Consider the following 12,317-nt stretch of genomic DNA (forward strand, 5'->3'; position numbering starts at 1 on the left):
GGGGCAGGGAGAGAGAGACACAGAATCTGAAACAGGCTCCAGGCTCTGAGCTGTCAGCACAGAGCCTGACACGGGCTCGAACCCACCAACCGTGAGATCATGACCTGAGATGAAGTCGGACGCTTAACCGACTGAGCCACTCAGGCGCCCCAAAGTTTATTTATTTATTCTGAGAGGGAGAGAGAGAATTCCAAGCAGGCTCTACACTATCACTGCGGAGCCCTACACAGGGCTTGAACTCAGGACCGTGAAATCATGACCTAAGCAAAAGTCAGGAGTCAGATGCTTCACTGAGTGAGCCACCCGGGTGCTCCTGTATAAAACTGTTTAAAACGTTCATACTATTCTTTCTGGCATTTACGAATTCCACTTCTATGAGTTCTTTAAAAGGCCTTAGTAGTTAAACAATAGTAAATTCTCATTGAGAGTTTAGTGTGTGTAGAGCACATAGGTATTAGCAATACAGTCCTCACACAGCTCTCTACTCCTATTTTCAGATGACGAAGGTTAGTTTTAGAGAGTTAAGGTCTTTTTACTTAAGTGATGAAGCTAGAAAGCATCTATGCTAATCTGAGGCACAGGCTGTGCCTGTTTGAATTCACAGCCATTCTTAATCTCATTTGATTATTATCAAAATAAGCCCAATGTTGGATATGTAGATAGTGATAAATCACATATTGCCAAATGTTTATTGTTCAATTTAGGGGCAGGGTACATGGGTGCTCACACAATCTTAAGTTTTCTGACTGAAAATGTTCTAAGTAGAATGTTGAGGAAAAGTAAATCCAATAAATGCAATATTTTCTAATGTTCATGTATCTTTGGCTGAGGGAGTTACCCCTCATTCCTTTCTAGACACAGTCTCCAAGCCATTGATTTTCCTTGTATTAAAAAAAAATCCTGGGGGCGCCTGAGTGGCTCAGTCTGTTAAGCGTGGGACTCTTGATTTCGACCTGATTTCGGCTCAGGTCATGATCTCACGGTTTGTGGGTTCAACCCCAACTTTGATCTCTGCACTGATAGCACGGCACCTGCTTGGATTCTCTCGCTCTCGCTCTCTGCCCCTCCCCCACTTGCTCCTGCTCTACCTCTCTCACCATATTCTGGTAAGAATACCTAGGTCTCTACCGCCCCCTACAGGCCGTCTCCGTGTAGCAACGCATGTAGCCCGCAAGGGTGAATCCAGGGAGGACTGCGGTGGGTTTCAGGCTCTGGACGGCCTGAGCTAGACTCCCCGGACGATTTTTCCTTCCACTTGGGAGGTCACCTTAGAGCCCAGCGGCCAGGATCCTCCCTGAACACCTTGAAGACCTAGACATCCACGATCCGCTGCCCTCTCCCCCCGTCGCTGGTAGAGGGCGACACCGCTGCAGCTAACTAGATTCCGCGAGGAGATGGCGCGCCCGGTCCCGCGGCCTTCTGGGAGATGTAGGCGACCGGGCGGGGGGGGGGGGGGGGGAACACGCATGCGTAGTGGAGAATCTCAGAAGCGTGTGACTTGAGCAGGGAGGGGTGGACGTCTGCTTCGCTAGTGGCAGGCGGTGTACAACCTGGCGTCTATCTTGCTGCCGGTGGTAAAGCTGCGCGGGTAGCGCTAGGGACGAGGAAGCGGTGGGGCAGCCGGGAGGACCCGGGCGGGGTCGCAGGCGGCTCCAGCGGGGAGCAGGTGCCTACTGGTGGCCATCACTGGAGGTCGTCCCCCAGATCCGCTGTCCCGGCGGGGGCCTCACTTTCTCCGGGTCCAACGCCCCCTCCCCCCTCCCAAAGGAGTAGTTCAAGTCCTGTCCAGTCACAGGAGACAGCTCAGGTCCCAAGAGTCCTCGGACCCACTGACCTTGAAGCTAAGAGGCAAGTTCTGAGCCCCATCCCCACTCCCAGTGTACGGTGGTGAGCAGGGACTGGATTCTCAAAGGAAAAGGCAGTTTCCAGTGTACAGCGCTTAACGAAATCCTGCCCTGATTACAGAGGAGGCTTTTTTTTTTTTTTTTTTTTAAGACCCTGATTCCTCCCTCTGAGAGAAACCCCCTATTCTATGTCCTCTGGGATCCCTGGCCAGGCCTCTGGGAGGCCTTTTCTCCATTCTGGAAGGGGGCATCACAAACACACAAATCAAAAAATAAAATATTAACATCACCCCCAGATACCCCCGCTTCTGTTTCATTCCAGTCAATATCATTTCCCCTCCAAAGGTTCACAAACATTATCCTGATTTCTGTTACCATGGAGAATTTATGTCGGTTTTTGAACTTTACATAAATGGGGTTTTGAAGTACGCGTTTTTGTTTCTCTTCTTTTGCTCAACGCTGTGTTTGTGAGATTCATCCTTTTTGTTGTTGTTTTTGTAGCAGTTTGGTCCAGTGTTCCACTGTATGAAAACGCCAAATTCACTTAATTCTACTATTGGTAGATATTTGGGTGGATGACGCTTTGGGACTTTCATGAACACTATTGTTATGGACATTCTTGCATGTACACTGGTTGCATCTTGGTATGCCTTTCTGATTGCGAATAGGCCCAGGAGTGGAATTGCTGGGTGACAGGTTGTCCTATTGTTGAGGTTTAGTAGATGCTGCCAAACAGTTTTCCAAAGTGGTTATATTACTTTATACTCCTAAAGTAGTATGTAGAAGTTTCAATTGCTCTACATTCTTGCCAACACAAAGATATTATGAGTCCTTTTAATTTTAGCCATTCTGGTAGGTGTGAAGTGCTATGTCCATTTTTTTTTTAATTTCCCTGATTGAGCTATAATTTATGAGCAACAAAATGCACCCATTCTAAGTGCATAGTTCAGTGTATTTTGGCAAATGTATGCAATCCTATAACCACCCACATAACCAATGCAGGGAACATTTCCATTACTCCAAAAGTGTCCTGTGCCCCTTTTAGTTGATTCCCTCCTCTCACCCAAGACTCTTGAAACCCTGATCGCTTTCTGTTTCTACAGTTTTGTCCTTTCTAACATCTGATATAATCTCTGGTGTTCAAGCTGGTGTAAGCCAAGTACACCCTATCTCTCCAACTGACTACAGCTGAAATCTCTGAATAGAATTCAAAAACAACTACCTGGGGTGCCTGGGTGGCCCAGTCAGTTAAATGTCCGACTTCTGCTCAGGTCATGATCTCATGATTCGGTTCGTGGGTTCAAGCCCCGCATCAGACTCTGTGCTGACAGCTAGGAGCCTGGAGCCTGCTTTGGATTCTGTGTCTCCCTCTCTTTATGCCCCTCCCCTGCCCACACTCTGTCTCTCTCTCTTTCTCAAAAATAAACATTAAAAAAAAAAAAACCCAACTACCTAAGAATGCTGAAAAGTAAACAATATCAGGCAGATTGGGTGATTTGGTACAGAATTTAAAAACTTGAATAATGATATGTATGTAATAGAGGTGTGTTTGTGTTTTCTCCCCTTATATTTTCTCCCAGTTTTGACAGATGGACAGCCCAAATCCTGGAACTGTAAAATAGGCTCAGACAGCAAGACTCCAGGAAACTCCTCCTCCCCCATTTCTAGCCAGAGGACCAGTAAAAGAAACCTTAGTTGACTGAAGAGTTTCAGGGGAATTCTAATCTTTTCCTGCTCTTTCCACCCACCACTTTGCCTGGAAAGCACACCCCATTGCACAGAACTGCACAATAGAACAAAGCCAAAGCTTAGAGAAACCTGCCTCTGTGGTCAGAGAAAGCAGAAAGAGGACACTTCTGTCTGAAGAATGTGGGGGAATTTCCCAATTACTTTTTCTGTTGCTTTCTTCTCACTCCTAAATCCCAAAGATGGCCCAATGGCACAGAACTGAACTCTGAAAGAAACCCAAGTTTCTGGCCAGAGAAACTAGGGAAAAGAGCTGCTGGTTGCCCAAAATTGGGAGGGGAAATCCTGGTGAGGAGAGAGCTGAAGAAGAGGATCCTCACACTCCATTTATGAACTGACATAAGTCCTGGGCTCACCCTCATGAGCAAACATGAAACAGAGCCAAAGAGGCATAAGAAAGGTTTTGGAAACTGAAACAAATATAAAACAAAACCAACATTCCAGGATACCCCTGAGCGATGCATATGTCAGGTAGACCCCAACACCATAGGACACTTTGAAACTGAAATGACATTGGAATACCATCCACAGAAAATGAGGCAGAACTTACAGTCTAAACCTAGCTGGGTTGATTGCTGATAGAACAAACAATTCAACATTTCCAGCTAATTTTAACAAATCCCGGAGTCTCACAACATAATATTCAAAATATCCAGGGCACAATCCAAATTATTTGATATAAAAATGACCAGGGAAATATGACCAATGACCAACACTTAGAGAAAAAGACTCAGATGCCAATCCTGAGATGACCCAGATGTTGCAATTATCAAAGACTTTAAAGCAGCTATTATAACCACGCTCCTTGAGGTAAAGGTAAACACAAATGAAATAGAAAGGTGGAATTCTCCCTCAGTACGGAAGTTAAAACTGGAACTTGAAATTAGACCATAGCAAATTTTGGACTGAAATAGAGAGTTCACCAAATGGATGTGCTCAGGAGCAGAATAAAATAGCAGAGGAAAGAATCAGTGAACTTGAAGATAGATCAAACTGAAGAATAAACAGAACAAAATGATAAAAAAAAAAAAAATGAACAGAACCTCAGTGACCTATGGGAAAATATCAAAAGATCTCAAGTTGTGTCATTAAAACATCAGGAAAGGATAAAGAGTAGTGAAGGAAAAAATACTTGAAGAAATAATGGCTACAAACTCCCCAAATTTGGAAAAAGGCATACATTTACAAACTCAGGAGTCTCAGTCATCCCCAACAGAAAACTTATGCCCATATATCATAAGCTGCTAAGTACTGCCCCCCACCAAAGGAAGGAAGGAAGGACAAAAGAGAATATTGAAAGCAACAAGCTAAAAATAATTTTAAAAAGGAAACATTTCATGTAAAAGAGCAATGATTCCAGTGATGGAGGACATCCCATCAGAAATCATAGAAGTGACGAGAGAGTGGGAAAACATCTTTAAAGTGCTGAAAGGAAAAACAAAAACAAAAACAAAAAACTCTCTGTCAAATGGAAAACCCATATCTAGCAAAAATATCCATCAGAAATGAAGCAAAAGAAAGACATTCTTAGATGAAGAAAAAGTAAGAGACTTCATCACCAGCAAACCTGCTCTATTAAAATGCTAATGGAACTTCTTCAGGCTGAAAGGAAATAACACCAGAAGGATAACTGGAACTTCAAGAATGAAGGAAGAACAGCTGAAATGATAACTATTTGGGTAAACATAATAACTTTTTTCTCCTTTTTTAAAAGATGTTTTATTTATTTTTGAGAGAGAGAGAGAAGAGAGAATGAAGGGGGGGGGGGGCAGAGAGAGGAGACACAGAATCTGAAGCAGGCTCCAGGCTCTGAGCTGTCAGCACAGAATTTTGAACAAAATTCCATTAGAAAAAAAGCAAGAGTTCGGGTGATGACAGTTTCTCATTGGCTCAGTTGTAGGGGCGGTTGATTTCTTGTGGGAAATGCAGTTTCCATCTTCTGTTGGGACCTGTAATAGATGATTCTTTTCTGTTGGGAGTCTTCTGATGGGTTCTGTTACTGACAACTCTCGACGTGGAGTGGTACAGCATGACAGCTCCACCTCTGGCCTCCCAACTCCTTTGTAGTGAGTTTTCCCTGTATTAATTTCACCGCGTGAATATTGACAGCAAAAATTATATTGCCTGAGAACTTTTCAATGTATGTAGATATAATACACATGGGTAAAGGGATCTATGTGACCGTAAGGCACCTATATTTTACTTGAAATATAAAATATTACCCCTAGATAGACTACTACAAGTTAGATATGTGGGGCGCCTGGGTGGCTCAGTCAGCTGAGCGTCCGACTTCAGCTCAGGTCATGATCTCCCACTCCGTGAGCTCGAGCCCTGCGTCGGGCTCTGTGCTGACAGCTCAGAGCCTGGAGCCCGCTTCAGATTCTGTGTCTCCCTCTCTCTCTTCTCCTCCCCTGCTCATGCTGTCTCTCTCTGTCTCAAAAATAAATAAAAGCATTAAAAAAAATTTTTTTTAAATAAAAGTTAGGTATGTATACCATAATCCCTAGAGGAACTACTAAAAAATGCAAAGATATATAGTTAAAATGTCTATAGATAAACTAAGATGGAATGCTACAAAGTGTTCAAATAATCCAGAGAAGTCAGGAAAACGGAAACAAAGGAACGAATCACGGAAGAGGTAAACTGAAGACAAACAATATTTTAGGCCTAAATCCAACCTTATAAATAAGTACATTAAAAGTAAATGATGTAGGAGTGCCTGACTGGCTCCATCTATAGATTATGTGACTCTTGATATCAGGGTTGGGAGTTTGAACACTACATTGGGTGTAGAGTTTAGTTGCTTTTTTTTTTAATTTTTTAACGTTTATTTATTTTTGAGACAGAGAGAGACAAAGCATGAACAGGGGAGGGGCAGAGAGAGAGGGAGACACAGAATCTGAAGCGGGCTCCAGGCTCTGAGCAGTCAGCACAGAGCCCGACGCAGGGCTCGAACTCACGGAGTGTGAGATCATGAGCTGAGCTGAAGTCGGACACTTAACCGACCGAGCCACCCAGGCGCCCCTGTAGAGTTTAGTCTTAAAGAAAATGAATGACAGGGGCGCCTGGGTGGCTCAGTCAGTTGAGCATCCGACTTCAGCTCAGGTCATGATCTCACAGTTCGTGGGTTCAAGCCCCAAGTCGGGTTCTGCGCTGACAGCTTGCTCAGAGCCTGGAGCCTTGGATTCACAGAGGTTTGGATTCTGTGTCTTCTTCTCTCCCTGCCCCTCCCCCATTCACACTTTGTCTCTCAAAAATAAATAAATGTACAAAAACTTTTTAAAAAGTGAATGACATAAACAAATTAAAAAACAGTGTCATATTGTTGAAAACCAACCCCCATGCTTTGGAGCCACAATATAATGCAAAGATAGAGTTTGGGATAAAGAGAAACAATAGCTTTATTGCTTTTCCGGGCATAGAAGGTTACAGCAGGCAATGACCTTCAAAAAACTACAAGCCTGTCTGGAGGAAGGGGTTGGGGGATTCATAGGGAAATACAGGATCTAGATGTTTTTGACAAGAATTGTGTGTTTGCTGCTAGCCTCCCTTGTCTGACTGAGACACCCAGATGCCCCTATTTATTTATTTATTTATTTATTTATTTATTTATTTATTTATTTTTAAATGTTTATTTATTTATTTTTGAATGAGAGAGTGAAAGCAGGGGGAGGGGCAGAGAGACAGGAGAGAGAATCCCAAGTAGGCTCCAACGCTTAACCACCTGAGCCACCCAGGTGCCCAGAAAAAGGTTACTTTAAAAGCAAGCTTTGCGGGCACCTGAGTGACTCAGTCAGTTAAGCATCCGATTTTGGCCCAGGTCATGATCTCTCAGTTCCTGAGTTCGAGCCCTGCATCGAGCTCTGCACTAACAGATCAGACCACGGAGCCTGCTTTGGATTCTGTGTCTCTCTCTGACCCTCTGCCACTCATGCTCTGTCTCTCTCTCTCTCAAAAATAAATAAACATAAAGAAATTTAAAAAAAAATTTTTTTTTCAACGTTTATTTATTTTTGGGACAGAGAGAGACAGAGCATGAACGGGGGAGGGGCAGAGAGAGAGGGAGACACAGAATCGGAAACAGGCTCCAGGCTCCGAGCCATCAGCCCAGAGCCCGACGCGGGGCTCGAACTCACGGACCGCGAGATCGTGACCTGGCTGAAGTCGGACGCTTAACCGACTGCGCCACCCAGGCGCCCCAAGAAATTTTTTTTTTAATAAAATAAAATCGAGCTTTGCTGAAGCATTAGTGCAGCCATTTTGAATTTTGTTCAGCTTTATGCATTTAAGTAGTTTTGATAATGGATAAAACACAAACAAAAACAAGACCCAACTGTATGGTATCTTCAAGATTCCCATTTTAATACAATGATATAGGTAGGTTAAAGGTAAAAATTGGGGAAAAAATATATGACAAACACCAATCAAAAGAAAGTTGGAGTGACTATGCTGTTATCAGACAAAGTAGACTTTTTTTTTAAGTTTATTTACCTATTTTGACAGACAGAGACAACGTGAGTGGGGGAGGGACAGAGAGAGAGGGAGAGAGAATCCCAAGCAGGCTCCGTGCTGCCAGCACAGAGCCTGATTTGGTGCTCCAACCCAGGAAGGTGAAAGATCATGACCTGAGCCAAAACCAAGAGTCTGATACTTAAGCAACTAAGCCACCCAAGCGCCCCAGACAAAGTAGATTTCAGAGCAAAGAAAATGGCCAAAGATTAGAAAGGACATAACATAAAGGTAAAAGTTCAAATTTATGAAGAAGACATAATTCATCTAAATGTGCATGCGCCTGACAATAGAACTCCAAAATAAATGAGGCAAAAACTGGTAGAATTAATGAAAAACTAGATCCATAATTATAGTGGGAGACTTTAATACTCCTCTCTGTAATTAATAGAACAAGTCGGGTAGCTCAGTCAGGTGAGCGTCTGACTCATTTAATTTCCGCTTAGGTCATGATCTCACGGTTCATGGGGTCAGGCCCCTTGTCTGGCTCTGTGCTGGCAGTGTGGAGCCTGCCTGGGATTCTCTCTCACCCTCTCTCTGCCCCTCCCTGCCTCCCAAAATAAATAAATAGACATTAAAAAAAAAAGAGAACAAGTAGTTGGAGATTTATGAAAATATAGAAGACTCAAATAACACTATGAACAAACTTCAATAGTTTGTGATTTGTCCCATCATAAACCACATTTCTGACCCATTTTCCCATACTTAAAAAAATTATTTTAAGTGGGCTCTACACCTAACGTGGGGCTTGAATTCATGACCCCAAGATCAAGAGTCACATGCTCTACCCACTGAGCCAGCCATGCGCCCCTTCCTATACTCTTTTTTTTTTTTTTACAAAAACTGAATCACAATACTGCTTAATATAATCTTTTGCTCACTATATGGTGAACTTATTTGTATATGAATAATTATAGGATTGTTGTGGGACCCTTGAGTGTGAAGGTCAAGAAAGAATTCTTAAGACGTTTTCCAGGTCGAGTTACTTAAGTTTATTTAAGTCACACAGGGACAGTACCTGTGGGCAGAAAGAGCTGCACTTTTGCTGTATGAAACTGGTGTTATATGCTTTTAGTGCTGAAGGTGTGGGGATGTGCAGGGAGTATTAGGTCATAAATATCTTCTTTGAATTTCCACTTGTAAAACTACTTTTGCAAGATTTCTCTGGTACTTATCATTCAGCTGGATATTAACTATCAGTGAGATGTTCAGGCAGTCATGAATCTCTTTAAGAAGAAGAGAAAACTTTGCACTCTCAGCAACCTTAAAGATTTAAGGGTCGAGATTGTTCAGGGGGTCATGATGTGGGGAACAAAGGCGGAAGAAAATGGTAGATAGTGTAAATTTCCTTATAACCCGTTGACAAATACTTGAGTCAGGCACAGTATAACATTTCTCCTGGAACCCCACTTCAAGTTACATTAATTGGATTGAATAAAAATGGCAGGATCGAACTATTAAAAAAAAAAAAGAATATAGCAACCAGTATTTATTTGACCTTGTTGGAACTATGCAGGCTATATAGTTCAGCCTTCTGGGCTAAAGGTGAACATTTTTCTGCTTCTATCCCTTTTCAGGACTAGAGCGTTCTTCCTATTTTGTTTTTAATTTTAGTTTATTTATTCTTGAGAGAGAGAGAGAGACTTACACAATGCATGAGTAGGGGAGGGGCAGAGAGAGAGAGGGAGACACAGAATCCGAAGCAGGCTCCAGGCTCTGAGCTGTCAGCACAGAGCTAGACTCGGGCCTCAACTCATGAACTGTGAGATCATCACCTGAGCCGAAGTTGGACACTTAACCAACTGATTAAGCCCAGGTGCCCCTTCCTAAATTTTTATCTTAGAAATAATTTTAATCTTACAAATGCTAAAAAGCAAAATTCAACCAAGTAAATTTGAACTCTGGGGGATGAAGATGGTCCATATAACAGATTACGTTTTCGGTACAGACTAGGAAATTTGTGACAACAAGTTAAGACTATACTTCTGAGGGAGATTGAGAGTGCAGTTAGTTTAGAATGTATTAAACCCGGATTTGATTGCTAGACTTAAGTAACACCATTTTGGGCCTGTGGTTTTATATTTTTAAGATTTTATTTTATTTTTCATATGAAATTTATTGTCAAATTGGTTTCCATACAACACCCAGCGCTCCTCCCAATGGGTGCTCTCCTCAATGCCCATCACCCACCCCCCTCTCCCTCCCACTCCCCATCAACCCTCAGTTTACTCTCAGCTTTTTTTTTTTAATTTTTACTTTTTAAAATTTACATCCAAATTAGTTAGCATATAGTGAAACAATGATTTCAGGAGTAGATTCCTTAATGCCCCTTACCCATTTAGCCCATCCCCCCTCCCACAACCCCTCCAGCAACACTCAGTTTGTTCTCCATATTTATGAGTCTCTTCTCTTTTGTCCCCCTCCCTGTTTTTATATTATTTTTGCTGCCCTTCCCTTATGTTCATCTGTTTTGTATCTTAAAGTCCTCATGAGTGAAGTCATATGATTTTTGTCTTTGACTGATTAATTTCACTTAGCATAATACCCTCCAGTTCCATCCATGTAGCTGCAAATGGCAAGATTTCATTCTTTTTGTTTCCCGAGTAATACTCCATTGCATATATATACCACATTTTCTTTATCCATTCATCCATCAAGGGACATTTGGGTTCTTTCCATACTTTGGCTATTGTTGATAGTGCTGCTATAAACATGGGAGTACATGTGTCCCTTCAAAACAGCACACCTGTATCCCGTGGATAAATGCCTAGAAGTGCAATTGCTGGGTTGTAGGGTAGTTCTATTTTTAGTTTTTTGAGGAACCTCCATACTGTTTTTCTGGAGTGGCTGCACCAGCTTGCATTGTTACCAACAATGCAAAAGAGACCCTCTTTTTCTGCATCCTCGCCAACATCTGTTGTTGCCTGAGTTGTTAATGTTAGCCATTCTGACAGGTGTAAGGTGGTGTCTCATTGTGGTTTTGATTTGTATTTCCCTGATGATGAGTGATGTTGAGCATTTTTTCATGTGTCGGTTGGCCATCTGGATGTCTTCCTTGGAGAAGTGTCTATTCATGTCTTTTGCCCATTTCTTCACCGGATTATTTGTTTTTTGGGGTGTTGAGTTTGATAAGTTCTTTGTAGATTTTGGATACTGACCCTTTATCTGCTATGTCATTTGCAAATATCTTTTCCCATTCTGTCGGTTGCCTTTTAGTTTTGCTGATTGTTTCCTTTGCTGTGTTAAGATTTTATTTTTAAGTAATCTCTACACATAATATGGGGCTCAAACTCACAAACTCGAGATCAAGAGTCTCATGCTCCACCTACTGAGTCAGCCAGACACTTGTATGGTTTTCTTTTTAACACGGAAAAGTTGTAACAATAGTAGACTTCCTGTAGACCTTTCACTAGCTTTCCCTAATGTTAACATTGTAGGTAACCATGATATATTTATCAAAGCTAGCAAATCACCAGTGTGCCTGGCTGGCGCTAATCGAAAAAGCATGCGACTCTTGATCTTGGGGGTTCGAGCCCTACGTTGGATGTAGAGATTACTTAGAAATTAAAAAAGAATTTTTTTAACCTAGGAAATTACCATTGGTTCAATGCTACTGACTGAAGTATAGACTTTATTTGAATTTTTCCCCCCCTAATGTCCATTTTTGTTTCAGGATCCCACATTGCATTTATTTGTGGTGTCTCCTTAGTCTTCTCCAGTCTGTGACAATTCCTCAGTCTCTCCTTGTCTTTCATGACCTCAATACTTTTGCAGAATACTGCTCAGTTATTTTCTATAATGTCTCTCAGTTTGGGTTTGTCTGGTGTTTTCATGATTAGATTGAGATGGTGCATCTTTGACAAGAATTCCACGAAGGTCATGGTTAAGGTGATGCCTGCCAGGTTTCTCCACTGTCAAGTTACTGTTTTTCCCTTCATAATTAATTAAATAACAGGGGTGCCTGGGTGGTTCAATTTGTTAAGTGTGGGACCCTTGATTTTATTTAGCTCAGGTTAGTCTGCACACTGGACACAGAGCCTGCGTGAGATTCTCCGATTTCCTCTCCCACTGCCCCCCCCACCCCCTACTGATGTGCTCTCTCTCTCAAAAAAAAAAAAATTAATTAATTAAAAATTAAAAAAAATAAACATATTGTGGGAGATTCTAGGAGAATCATCTCATTCTTTCCCAGGCTGTGTTGGAGGATGCCAACCTAGT

This window comes from Prionailurus bengalensis, chromosome E2, assembly GCF_016509475.1.
Source record: "Prionailurus bengalensis isolate Pbe53 chromosome E2, Fcat_Pben_1.1_paternal_pri, whole genome shotgun sequence".
NCBI lineage: Eukaryota > Metazoa > Chordata > Mammalia > Carnivora > Felidae > Prionailurus > Prionailurus bengalensis.